Genomic DNA, 11,941 nt, shown 5'->3' on the forward strand with positions numbered 1-11,941 from the left:
CGCAGCTACCCCCCGCCCCCACCTCCACCGCGCCCCTCCCGTCCCTACCCTCTCTGCCAAATCCGGACCAGGTTTTGCGCAGTCGTTGCACAGCTCTCCATTTACCCCTCACCGGCTAGGCGCCTTTCTGCACAGCACGGCTGCAGAGTCCGTTCCGGTTTTTCCTGCCGCCCGTCGCACCCCACCACCCCCCAGCCCAACTAGGGGGATCTAGCGCGTCGCCTCCCTCTGCCCACTTTTCCTTGGGGGAGACGAGTGGAACTCCAGGCCAGGTTTCCGGGCCCTTCCCCGGGGCGCACGGGAGAGCTGCGGAGGCTAGTCCCGGGCGGTTGTTCCAGGCCAGGATTTGCGCTTGCCCGCCGCCCCCCTCCCGGAGCCGGCGGGCCCGGCAGCGCCGAGAGCAGGCGGCTTGTCATTGCTGGTGCCCCGCGCCCGCTCGCTCGCTCTGCGCGTCCTGCGGTGCCCACGGGCCCAGCCCCGCGCCCCCTGCTCCGGCCACCCGGGGGGCGCGACACCGCCGCGCCTGCTTCCATCGGCGTAGCCCCGGCCCCCTGCGGGCAGCGAGAGCGGTCGGCGCGGGAGCAGTCGGCGCTGCGACGCCCCCGCCCCGCCGTCTGCCGGAGACGCCCCGGCGGATGGGGCCGCGCGGGCCCAGGAGCGGCGCCGCCGGGCGGCGGGGGCCTGCGCGGCCGCCCCGGCAGCCGCGTTAACCCTTCGCCCGCTGCCGTCCGGGGGCGCTGGGAAGTCGCCTGGGCACACACGTGCCGCCTCCGTCGGGGCCGCGGAGCTGCGGGGGAGATGCGGGCAGCCGGCGCCGCCTCGGGGGGCTCCGCCTCGCCCCAGCCCCCCGAGCTCTGACGCCGCCCCCGCCCCTCCGCCTCCACGCCTCGCTCCCCGGGAGGGGCGCAGACCCGCGCGCCCGGGGCCGGGGCCGCCTCCGGAGCGCCGCGATCCGCCTTTTCTTTCCTTTTTTTTTTTTTTTTTTCCTTTTTTTTCTTTCTCTTTTAAATTTTGGTCGGTGGCGGCAGTGCTGGGCCGGAGGAAAGAAGGGACACGGAGTCCTCCCTCGCTCAGCCACCCCCTCCCCGCTTCCCCCTGGGCCGGGCTCCGGGAGATGTGCCGGGCGGGGGGCTCGGCTTCACGGAGCCGCCGGAGGAGCGCGCACGGCCGACCCCGAAGCGCCGCTGGACAGGTGAGTGTGCCGGAGTCTCGGGCCACGCCGCACCTGGGCAGGTGTGCGCGGCGGCAGGGGCGGGGGAAGCACCCTACCCCCGCCCGCCAGGGGCTTGGTGGGGGTGCGGATGGGCGGCCGCAGGGTACCCTGCAGGGGGAGGGGACCGCTAGTGTGCCCGCGCGTGGCTGCGTGTGCCCGCGCGCGCGCCAGCCTTTGTGGGGAAGCGGCGCGGCGGTGCCTGCGTGTCCCCGGTGCGTGTGCGCGCGGGTGCTTGGCGCCCTGTTTGTGTAGGTGTCTGGGTGTGAGTGGAGAGGGTGCGTGTGCGCGCAGCGCGCGGGCCCGGGCTCCCCAGAGAAGCCATGTCGGGGGGCTGGCACCGCAGGATGCTGGGCTTAGGGTTGTTTTTCTCTGGGAAGCAGTGGCGCTAATGGGCGGCGGGGGTGGGATGGGGAGAGGTCTGTCTGGGTGTCGAGTGGGTTGCAGCCCGGAGGGCGCCTTGGGCAACCCTGGTGCAGCTGTGAGGCATCTTCCGTTGGTGGTACCCAGTTAAGCACGGATGGAGGCTGTCAGGTTGGATCTACCGGAACGAGCTCTCTCCCCTCTTCCAGGTGTTCCTGAAATAGAGATGTGTGGCTCAGTTGTCATCGTCCCATTTGAGGGTCCTGGGATGAAAGTCCAGATCGAGTGTGTGTGTGTGTGTGTGTGTGTGTGTGTGTGTGTGTGTGTCGTGGGAAGATAGTGTATACCCATGCTGTGGCCAGAAAATGCTCACAAATGGCATCACTTCAGTGCGCCCCAGGCACCTATGTGAAGACGGCACCCCGCCGGCAAACAGCCCCTAAGCTCACACATCCCAATCTGTACAGTTCTCGGCTAGGTTAGCTTCCAGCTCTATCCTTCCCCAGCATCTTATTACTGTACCTTCCTCCTCTCCCCACCCCACCTTCTCCTCAACTGTAGCATCTTTGTGGATATCCCTCCTGTCCCAATGTGAGCCAGAGAGCCCCCTTCTTTCCCAGCCTCTCTGGGACCCAGAGCCGGATTTGTCTTCCCATATCCAAACATGTGGTGCGTTTGGGGGAGTTGGGGGAGGGGTTCAAGATGGCCGCCAAGATGGCTGGCAGCCTCTTTATCTCTGTCTGTCTCCCCCTCTCTCTGCTTACCCTCATGCCTCCAGTGGAGTACGGAGGGTCATCGTGGGGAGGGAGCTGGATAGTGTAGGGACAGATGTGGAGGACACCTGAGGGTGGATGTCTTTTCTGGGCCTGTTGACCTCCAGTGCTGCTGAGAGAGAGGCCATTGGTACCTGCTTCTCTTTCCTGCACCCCAAGGGCAGGAGTGAGTCTTTAATCCGACCCCAGACCCAACTCTATCTGGCCCACAGCCTGATGGTTCCCTGTGCTCTTCATGCTCCCTAGACCCTGGCAGGTCCCCACAAGCATCCCTAGCATCTTCTACTTCATCAGCCCGGTTAGGAACTGGGGACCTTGTTGTGTGTGTTGAGCGACACCTGCTAAGACAGGTCCCAGCTTTGGGGACAGGCCACTTCCTTCCTCCCCACACCCTGCCCACTAACGCCGAGTTTATTACTTAAAAGTAGGATGAAAACAGGGAGAATAAGAGACGGAATACAACCTTCATTATCATATCGAGAAAATTATCTGTGATTTTCCTAACTAGCAATTTGCCTGCCATGCCGTTCAGATATGACTTGCCCATTAATTACAGAGATGAAAAATCATCTGGAAGGCGGAAAAGAACTAATTCCATGGCTGGCGGCATGGCACCTTTGCACTGAGCCACAGCCGTAGATGTGGATGTGTGGGTACCAGCCCTCTTGCTGGCTTCCCATCCTCTTCGTCTCTGGCTTGGGCCACCCTGTTGCTTTTGCCTTCTGCTTTTGTGCTTCCTTACTCCCGTTCATGGGGACTGGTGGACCCCACTATCTCCTGTGCTGCTGGACACCCTTGGGCGAGGAGACAGCTCCCAGAGTTGTGAGAGGGTGAGGAGCTGGGGACTAGTGCACCTGGGCCACTGAGCCTGGGAGGAGGAGGCGGAAGACCAGAGATGCGAAGCCAGGCTTCTATTCCCAGCCTGCCCTGGGGAAACCCCTTCTCCTAGGGGGCGCTCTGGAAGCCCCACGAGGGGGGAGGAGCCTTGTGAGCGCCTGGCCCTGCTAGAGGAGTCTGTTTGCATCAAACCCTCTGGTCTCCATTTGTACATGGGACTCTGCGCTGCCTGTTGTCTTTCATGTCCGTGTTGGCTATCCCACCAGGGTGACAAGAGACCCACTGGTGCCTCAGCCTCAGCGTGGGCATCTAGCAGAGGGGAAGGAAGAGGGTCAGGTGGGTCCCCCAAAACCTCTAGAGTATATACCCTGTAAGGAGCCACCCCCACTCCCACCGCAGATGGAGAGTTCCTGGTCTGTGTTCCCGCCCTCTGCCTGTTCCTCAGCCAGACCTGGCCAAGGACATGGAGAGCTCTAGTTTCTGTGTGGGCTTCTCTCAGGGATCAGATTTCCAGTCGCCAGACACTTCCCCTCCTCCAGCCCCTCTGTGGGGACTCTGGAGGAGGGGCTGCCCGAGGTAGGGGATCCCCCGCGAGCTGGAGGTGCCCAGCAAGACTGCACGCCTCCCTGCCTGTGATAGAGCCAAATGTCTGCTACTGAGTACAGAAAGTGGGGCCCACCCCCTGGGGTGGGGGTGGGGCTCTCCATGGTCAGGGAAGACCTGGTGTCTCCAAACAGGGCAGGTTTCCACTTCTGCTTACATCTGTATGCCTGTCTTTTGCATGATCTATGGTTCAGGCCTAGACTAGTCACTACCATGATTCCCATGTGTGTAGCTACTTGCTCCTGTGCTCAGAGAGGGTCCAAACTGCATCCCTCCGTTCCCAGGGGGTGACTCTTCAGTAGCTGTCTGTATGCACACTGGCAGGAGGACTTTACCTTGCCCACACCTACTAGTGTGAGCTTGCTGTGTATCCCAGAAGAGCTGGTACACCTCTGTGAGCAAACTACAAGCACTTACAAGTGCTTTTTCTGTCAGGTTCCAGGCTTGAGGTGCCACTCGGACAGTGGCTACTTCTAGTCCCTAGGCTCACAGCCTGACAAGGGAGGGAGAGACAGGGTGTGCATTTCTTCTAGGGAGGGCAACCCTAGACTGAACAGAAACCCTCAGCTCCTTGAGTTCCAGTTTTAGGGTGTGGAGCATGCTGTCACGTGCTCTCTCATCCCACTCCTTCTCCCGCTTTTACAAAGGCAGTTCCATCCAGGACATGGCATGTGCCATCTGCTTCAGACTTCAGCTCCCAGAGCCCTCCTGACGTTCTGTGGAGACTGTGGTCTTCACACCTCTGCAGCTCCCTGATTGATTGTGCCTGTTTACTATCTGTCTGCCTGAGGACGATCCAGAGGCTCAGGGGGTCTTGTTACTATTGGAGCACAGGTGCCCTAAAAGAGCTCTTTGCTGAACTGCCTGTAGTGGCACTGGCCTGCCCTTCCCAACTCTCAGGGTTGGCTGAGCATGAGTTTGAAGCCAGCACAGGCTACAGAGGGAGATCTCACCAAAAAAAAAAAAAAAAAAAAAGGAAAGGAAAGAAGGAAGGAGAGGCAGCTTAGGAGTCACAAGTGTACTGCTCTCGCACGGGACCGGAATTCAGTTCCCAGCTCCTGGGCATCTGACACCTCTGGGACCTGCACTGGTGCACATACCTCCTCCCCAACACGTAGACATGATTACAGATGATAAAATGCAGAACAAAGGAGGGAGGAAGGCAGGTGGGCTGGCACAACTGGCCCTATGCTATAACCATTTGACCTGGCCCCCTTTTAGGAGCAAAGCTGGTCTGGGTTAACTGTGCTTAAATTCTTCTGTAATTCTGTCACATCTGGGGACAGTCTCACAGAACTCAAAGGTACCTTTGTGTGTGAGGACATGTGGGGACATGGTTCCAAATGACTGTGCTACAGGGTTTAGGTTCTAGAGGAACTCAGCCTTGCCAGGAGGCTGGGAAATGAAAGTGTAAGCAGTTGCTCCCAAGATCCGACGGCCACCGACCCAGCCTCTCTGGATTGGGATCCTCCACAGCTTAGGCTTCTCTGGACCCTGGGGAGCTAGTAACCAGAGTTCCTTGTCTTGTTCACCTCCCCTTCCAAAGTGGGGAAAACATAACAATTCAGTCAATAAATTGGAAACACCCTGGAGCTAAAAAGAAACAAGACCCCCACATTTACCCAGAAGCTTTAAAAAAAAAAAAAGCCTACCCCATAGGAGGAACAGCACTATGAACTAACTAGTACCCCCAGAGCTCCCAGGGACTAAATACCAACCAAAAGTACACGTGGTGGGACTCATGGCTCCAGCTGCTTATGTAGCAGAGGATGGCCAAGTCGGTCATCAAGGGCAGGAGAGGCCCTTAGTCCTGTGAAGTCTCTATGCCCCAGTGTAGGGGAATGCCAGGGCCAAGAAGCAGGAGAGAGTGGGTTGGTGAGCAGGGAGAGGGGGGGAATAGGGTTTTTTTTTTTCAGAGGGGAAACCAGGAAAGGGGAGAACATTTGAAATGTAAATAAAGAAAATATCTAATTAAGAAAAAGCCTAACAGTCTCACATAGACTGTGAGCTACTAGTGGCCCAGTGGTTTCCCTGATGGTGGATCCTGATGTGCATGCTAGCTAGCCCTTTCTTTCTCCCCACTCTCCTCTCCGTGTTCTAGGCTGGCCACACCAACCTTCCACCCTCTTGCCTCAGCCTCCTGAGTGCTGGGATGATGGGCAAGGGAACCCCCAAGGCTCTTCATGGTGTTCTTTATGGGGTACCCTGGAATCTGTACGATGCCCAGCACCACCTTAGAGATATACAGACTAAATGTCAACAGTGCCTTACACAGATACTACTGCTGCACCCACTATTCTCTCCAGACCAGTCCCAAGGTAGAACTGTCCAGCTGAGAAGCATACCCTGCGGCCGTGAGTGCAAGTTTGGCACACGTACCTGAAATAAAGCAACATGAGGGCTCCTGTGGGCTCAGGACTGGCTCTGTTCAAGTTCGTCCTTCTCTTCGCCCTTCTGAGCTCACGACAGACAGAATAGGCAGTGACCAAACCATGGTTGTTAGACCCTGCTGCAGAGTACCTCAGCTGAGGGATGGCCCCACTTGGGGCTTCAGGACCCAGGCATTATGTAGACTGACTTTGGCTTCGTTGTGGGTTCTTTCTTCCACCCTTTCAGACCCCTAATTCTAGATAGGAGAGAAAAAAAATGATAGAGGGGAAAGAGGGGGTGATGTTATTGTTAGACTAGTCTGTGCTGATTAGTTTGTGCATTGAGTTCGTTGGGGGCAAGTTTGATCTTTGCCATCAGGGCCCTAATTTCTTCTCATTTCTTTGCATGTGACTACTTAACAAACCACAACCAACCATCAACCCACCCGGCTCTCAGGGCCCTAGCATTTATGTACCCTCTGAAAAGTCCTCGGAATTCCAGATGTCATACAATTGCAGTAACTATCTGCCACTGGCAAAATCCTATCCCTGCTAAACCAGGAGGCAAATCCTAGTCAGTTGCTGTGGACAATCTGAAGCAGCCCCACATCCCACACCCGGGATTAAAATAAAAACATTCTTATAATATTTCTGTGTTTTTTAAAGATTTATTTTATTATTTATTTTATGTGTATGAGTACACTGTAGCTGTACAGATGGCCATGAGCTATCGTCTGTGTGGCTGCTGGGAATTGAACCTCTCAGGACCTCAGGACCTCTGCCGGCCCTGCTTGCTCCAGCGTAATTCACTGTAGCTGTCTTCAGACACACCAGAAGAGGGCGTCAGATCTCATTACGGGTGGTTGTGAGCCACATGTGGTTGCTGGGATCCGAACTCAGGACCTTCGGAAGAGCAGTCAGTGCTCTTACCCGCTGAGCTATCCCGCCAGCCCTATTTCTGTGTTTTTTAAAGAAACCAACATTTTCAGTACAGGATCAGGCATAGTCTGCCTGCCTTCCCCATGGCTCTTGGTCTCCTCCTTCTCCCTGGGCTGTTCTATAAATATGGTCTAGCCCCAGAATCTTTGCACAAGCAGCGAATGGCCTAAAACCCCTTCTCCTTCCACGGGTTTCTCCATGACTCTCTTCTTCCTTTGTAGCACTGACTTAGCTGAAGTGCCATTTCCAGGTGAGCATGTCTGTTTCTATGATCACAGGGAGAAGTGACTCAGTTCTTAAGAACACTGGCTGCTCTTCCAGAAGTCCTGGGTCCAGTTTCCAGCAGCCAGATAGCAACTACAGCAGCCTAGAACTCTAGGGACAGGTTCTTAACCTGGCTTCTGTGGGTACAGCACATATGTGGTACACAGACATTCATGTAGGCAAAACATGTGTGTGTGTGTGTGTGTGTGTGTGTGTGTGTGTAACTAAAAAGGTGAAAGCTGCCCCCTTTCTAGCTTTATCTTCCTCTGTACTAGAACACGATCAGTCTGCTTCCTTAGCCCCATCTCTCTTGCTCCCCAGTGCTGGGTGACACATGGTAGCTGCTTAGGAGAGCAGGTGGAAAGACTGTCTGTCTGTCTGTCTATTTATCTATCTATCTATCTATCTATAGATATATATCTGAGGCAGTGGAGATATGGGACCAGGGATTTCCACGTGCTGGGCAAGAGTGTTCCACTATGAACTGCTGCAGCCCCAAACCAAACGTTACTCTGAGCCTCACGGCCATACTTTGCTACTTGATGTGCCCCTGCAGAGAGACATAGTTCCAAAACTGTGACCTGCACATATTTCTCGTCATTTAGCCAGAAGTGTACCTCATAAGGATTTGAACCTTGGACCTGAGGATGCTATTCTGGAGCTTTGTCCTTTTGCCTTACTGAGAATCCTGCCTTTTTCCCCCCCTTTCTGGGTTTTGCACTCTCGGGGACAAGAGTGTCCTGTGTGCCCTCTGCTTGGAACCCCAGCTTCTAGCACTGACTCCTGCTTTGCCTTGGCATGGGAAGTGAGGCTGAGGTGGACACATAGCATGGCTGCCCTGGTACTGAAGTACCACAGTAGAGAGCAGAGCAAACAGCCACGTCGTTCAGAGCTTCTTAGAAGAGGGGAAACTGGCTAGGAAGTCTGAGAAGGAAGGTGGACACACACCATGGCTGCCCTGGTACCACAGTGGAGAGCAGAACAAACAGGCAGGTCGCTCAGCTTCTTAGAAGTGGGGAAACTGGCTAGGAGGCCTGAGAAGGAAGAAGCGTTCCCTAAGTCGAGGAAGAAGCAGGGCTCAGGTACAGAAGAGGCAGTGTTTGTGGCTGAGCATGGGTGGAAGCTGGACCTCAGGGTTGTCACTGGGTTTGGAAAGGTCTGTGTTCACCTGTGGAGGGTAGAGAGGTTCAGCATGAGCTCTGCTGCTGGCAGAACTGAAGTGCTAAGCTGCCAGGGGTTGGTAGGGTCTAAGGACTAAGCAGATGTGGGGGGGGGTCTTGAGGGGGTGGCTGGCTCCAGGTCAGGTGGTCCTGTGAGAGGACCTCATAACTAAAGGCATCAGAGTGAGGTCCAGTAGTTTTCAGCTAGCTCTTCCTGGCCCTGAGACATGGAGATGAGATGGCACAGGAATCCTGAGGCAGTGTTCAGAACAGGGTTGATAGGAGGGGAGATAGCAGCTGGGAAGAATGAGTTTCTAGTTCTGGTGGCAGGGGGCAGCAGAAAGGGGGTGAATAGGGTGATGTGTCCCCTCTGGTCCCAGGACTACCATCCACATAAAATTCACTGTCCAGGGTAAAGTAGTCCTGTGCTTAGAAATGCTTCCACCTCATTCACTGGAAAAGCCAAGGTCATCTCAGAGGCCCGCAGGGGCCTGTGTGACCTGCGTGCACCCTCACTTCCTTCCACTCTGCATTTGCTGGCTGTGAGCTTGTTTCAGCACATTGCTACCTTGGGACCTTCTCACAGAGAAGCCTTCCCCGACTGCACATCCTGAGCCCCCACCTGCGTGTCCGACCTTTTGCACCTGTTTTGTCTTTTATTAATCAACAAACAATCACCTACTCTGTGCTCTGGGCTGACTTTGTGGTAGATGGAGACAGGGCCTTCTTCTCTGGGTCCCTAGCTGGTGGGAAAACCAACAGCTGGGCCAGAGTCCAACCCGGAGAGCTAACCATAGGGAAGCACGGTGTGAGAGAGGATATAGGGTATGGGGGTGGGAGGGATGGTGTAGATGGATGGGAGACTAGAGAAAAGACATCCAGGGATACAGGGCATTGTCAGTGCCTCTTGCCTCTCTGTAATCCAGGGATACCTGGTGGCCAGCTGGGAATGGACCCAGGGCTCATCAAGGAGTACCTCAACAAGGGGGGGGGGCTGTCACGGAACCACACCCCCAGCCTTTACATTTATTTATTTTGAGACAGACTCTTACAACCTGTTTAATCCTGGCTGGTTTGGAATTTAGTTTGTAGACTAGGCTGCCCTTGACCCTGTGACAGTCCCATTTCTGCTTCCAGCCTGGGCAGCCTTCAAAGCTTCTCTACGGAATACTTAAATATCCAGTCCCTGCTCTGCTGGGTGCCAGGACACACTACCCAGCCTTGCAGAGCCAACACCCAGTGGGAGAGGAAAGCATATGATGAGAATGCCAGGAGCTCAACATCAGCCATGGGAGAATAAGAAGTAGGGGCAGGGCAGAGTGCAGCACGCTGGAGTTGGTGGAGCCTTCCTCGGCTCTGAGAAAGCAGGAGCGAAGTCCAGTAGACAAGGGAGTGGGCAGGATATGCAAAGGTCCTGAGGAAGGGTTGCGTGTGTGACCTCAGGGAAGGCTTTGCCATTTGGTTTGAGGAAGGTAGAAGACGTGGAGCGTTCTCAGAGAAGACAGGGGGATGATGATGCAGGGATTAGCTGGCCACTCCTGACCTCGCTTCAGAGAGCGAGGACAGGAGCTGGGACGTAAGGGAAGAAGTGACTTGATGATAGAGATGGCACAGAGATTCAGTGCAGCTGTCTGTAGGGAAGGGCCAGGCTGCTGTCTGAGTCTGAGGCACTGAGTATGCACTGGGGACCTGTCCTTGTCCCAGCCTTCTTGGAAAAGGACTCAGGCCCAACACTGTCAGGCACCTGCTCTATCTCTGCCAGACACCCTTGTCAGTTCCCATGTAGGGTCCAGGAAGGCCAAGAGCCTAATCAACTGATCCAGACCCTGGCCTCTATTCCAGACTGGTTCTGGTCCCTGCACAGTGTCCACCAGCCTTGGCTCCCTAAAGTGGAGGTGGAGGTGAGTGAGCCCACAGCCAAGAGCAGGAGACAAGCTGCCTAAGGGGCTGCTGTTTCAGGGACAGGCAAGTGAGGCCAGGAGGGGCCCAGCGCCCCCTTCTTGTTGCCTGTCACCCCTCCTCAGACTCTCAGACTCCCACCCACTCAGCATACAGGGTTGCCGTGGCAACTGCAGGCTAGGGCAGGCTCCAGGCGCCCCCTCTCCTCCAGCAGCCGCTTCTCCTCCTGTCACACTCCTGTCCCCACCCTAGGGCACTCGAGGACAGACCCTGCTACACATACCCTCTCCAGGCTAAAGGCAAATGTAGAACTCAGACACAAACATAGAGGCAGGCGTGTGGCCCCTGGAGGACACACCAGAGTCAAGTCGCCAGCCTTGTTTCCCCAGGGTCACAGGCATGTGCACACCTGAGTCTGTGAGCTGCCACCATAGGGTCCCGTTCTCTCATAACTCCGGTGCACAGCTGAGGCCTGGAAGGGGCTTTGTCATCTTTCAGGTCATCGTGTCAGTAGGGTAATGTGTGGAAGCTCAGTGAGGGCTTTAAGTGTTTGGTCTGAGGAAGGTGGGAGCCGTGGACTGTTCTGAGCAAAAGAGGGACAGAAATGATTCAGGTGCTAGGGCACGCCCTCACCTCAGTGCAAAAACCATGCTGTAGAGAGTGAGGACAGGGAGGGGATTATGCTGGACAGAGATGGCACCCAGGAGAGTCTCAGAAGGTACCAGGCTCCATAAAGGGGCGATTGCAGCCCCTTTCTCTGTCGTTGTGGTTAAATCAGATGTATGGTGGCCAGGTGTGATAGCACCCACCTGTCATCCAGCGCTTGGGAAGCAGAGGCAGAAGGATTACCACAAGCTCAGGCCAGTCTGAGGTTGAGTCCCCCAAGTGTGGCATCTGTGACCCCAGTGAAGACCCTGGGGTTCAAGGCCACAGAGCCATCGAGAGCTCGCAGTCAGGCACTGCACACCCTGGTGAAGAACTGCCTCTGAAACAGAAGATGGAGAGTGAGTGAAGGTACGGTGTAGTCTGCCGTGCCCTGGCCCTTTATAAAGACTCACCTGAGAGCTGGCAAGAGGCCTTTCCAGAGAACCCAAGCTCAGTTTTCAGCACTTCGGTCCTTCACATTGGGGATCCAGTGCCTTTGGCCTCCTTTGGTATCAGCATTCAGGTGTATATACACACCTACACACACATACATGTAATTAAAATTCAAATGTATATTAAATACATATTAAATATGTAGCCCTAGCCTGGAACTTGCTGTGTTGACTGACTGGCTTCAAGCTCACAGAGATCTGCCTGCCTCTGGCTCCACAGTCCTGAGATTAAAGGTGCATATACTCAGCTTAAATTTTATTTTGAAATAATGTCTAAGTTATCCACGCTGGCCTTGAACTCACTCTGTAGCTCTGAGTGGCCTTCAATTCAGGACCCCCTTGTCTCTTCCTCCTGAGTAGCTGTGTAGCCCGCGCGGTCCTCTCGCCGGGAAGAAGACACGCGGACACACTAGGTTCCTTCTGCAGC

The 11,941-nt window shown here is 55.6% G+C and overlaps 1 protein-coding gene across 1 annotated transcript in view; it reads left to right on the forward strand.

Annotated features, from left to right (window-relative positions):
- The first annotated feature begins 1,045 nt into the window (after positions 1-1,045).
- Positions 1,046-11,941, forward strand: part of Adgrl1 (adhesion G protein-coupled receptor L1) — a 45,885-nt gene continuing 34,989 nt past the window's right edge. The window contains exon 1 of the mRNA XM_031340541.1: positions 1,046-1,192. The gene's annotated coding sequence lies outside the window, so the exon portion shown is untranslated. The remainder of the gene's footprint in view (positions 1,193-11,941) is intronic.

The sequence above is a fragment of the Mastomys coucha genome, unplaced genomic scaffold (genome assembly GCF_008632895.1).
Source record: "Mastomys coucha isolate ucsf_1 unplaced genomic scaffold, UCSF_Mcou_1 pScaffold22, whole genome shotgun sequence".
Lineage (NCBI taxonomy): Eukaryota > Metazoa > Chordata > Mammalia > Rodentia > Muridae > Mastomys > Mastomys coucha.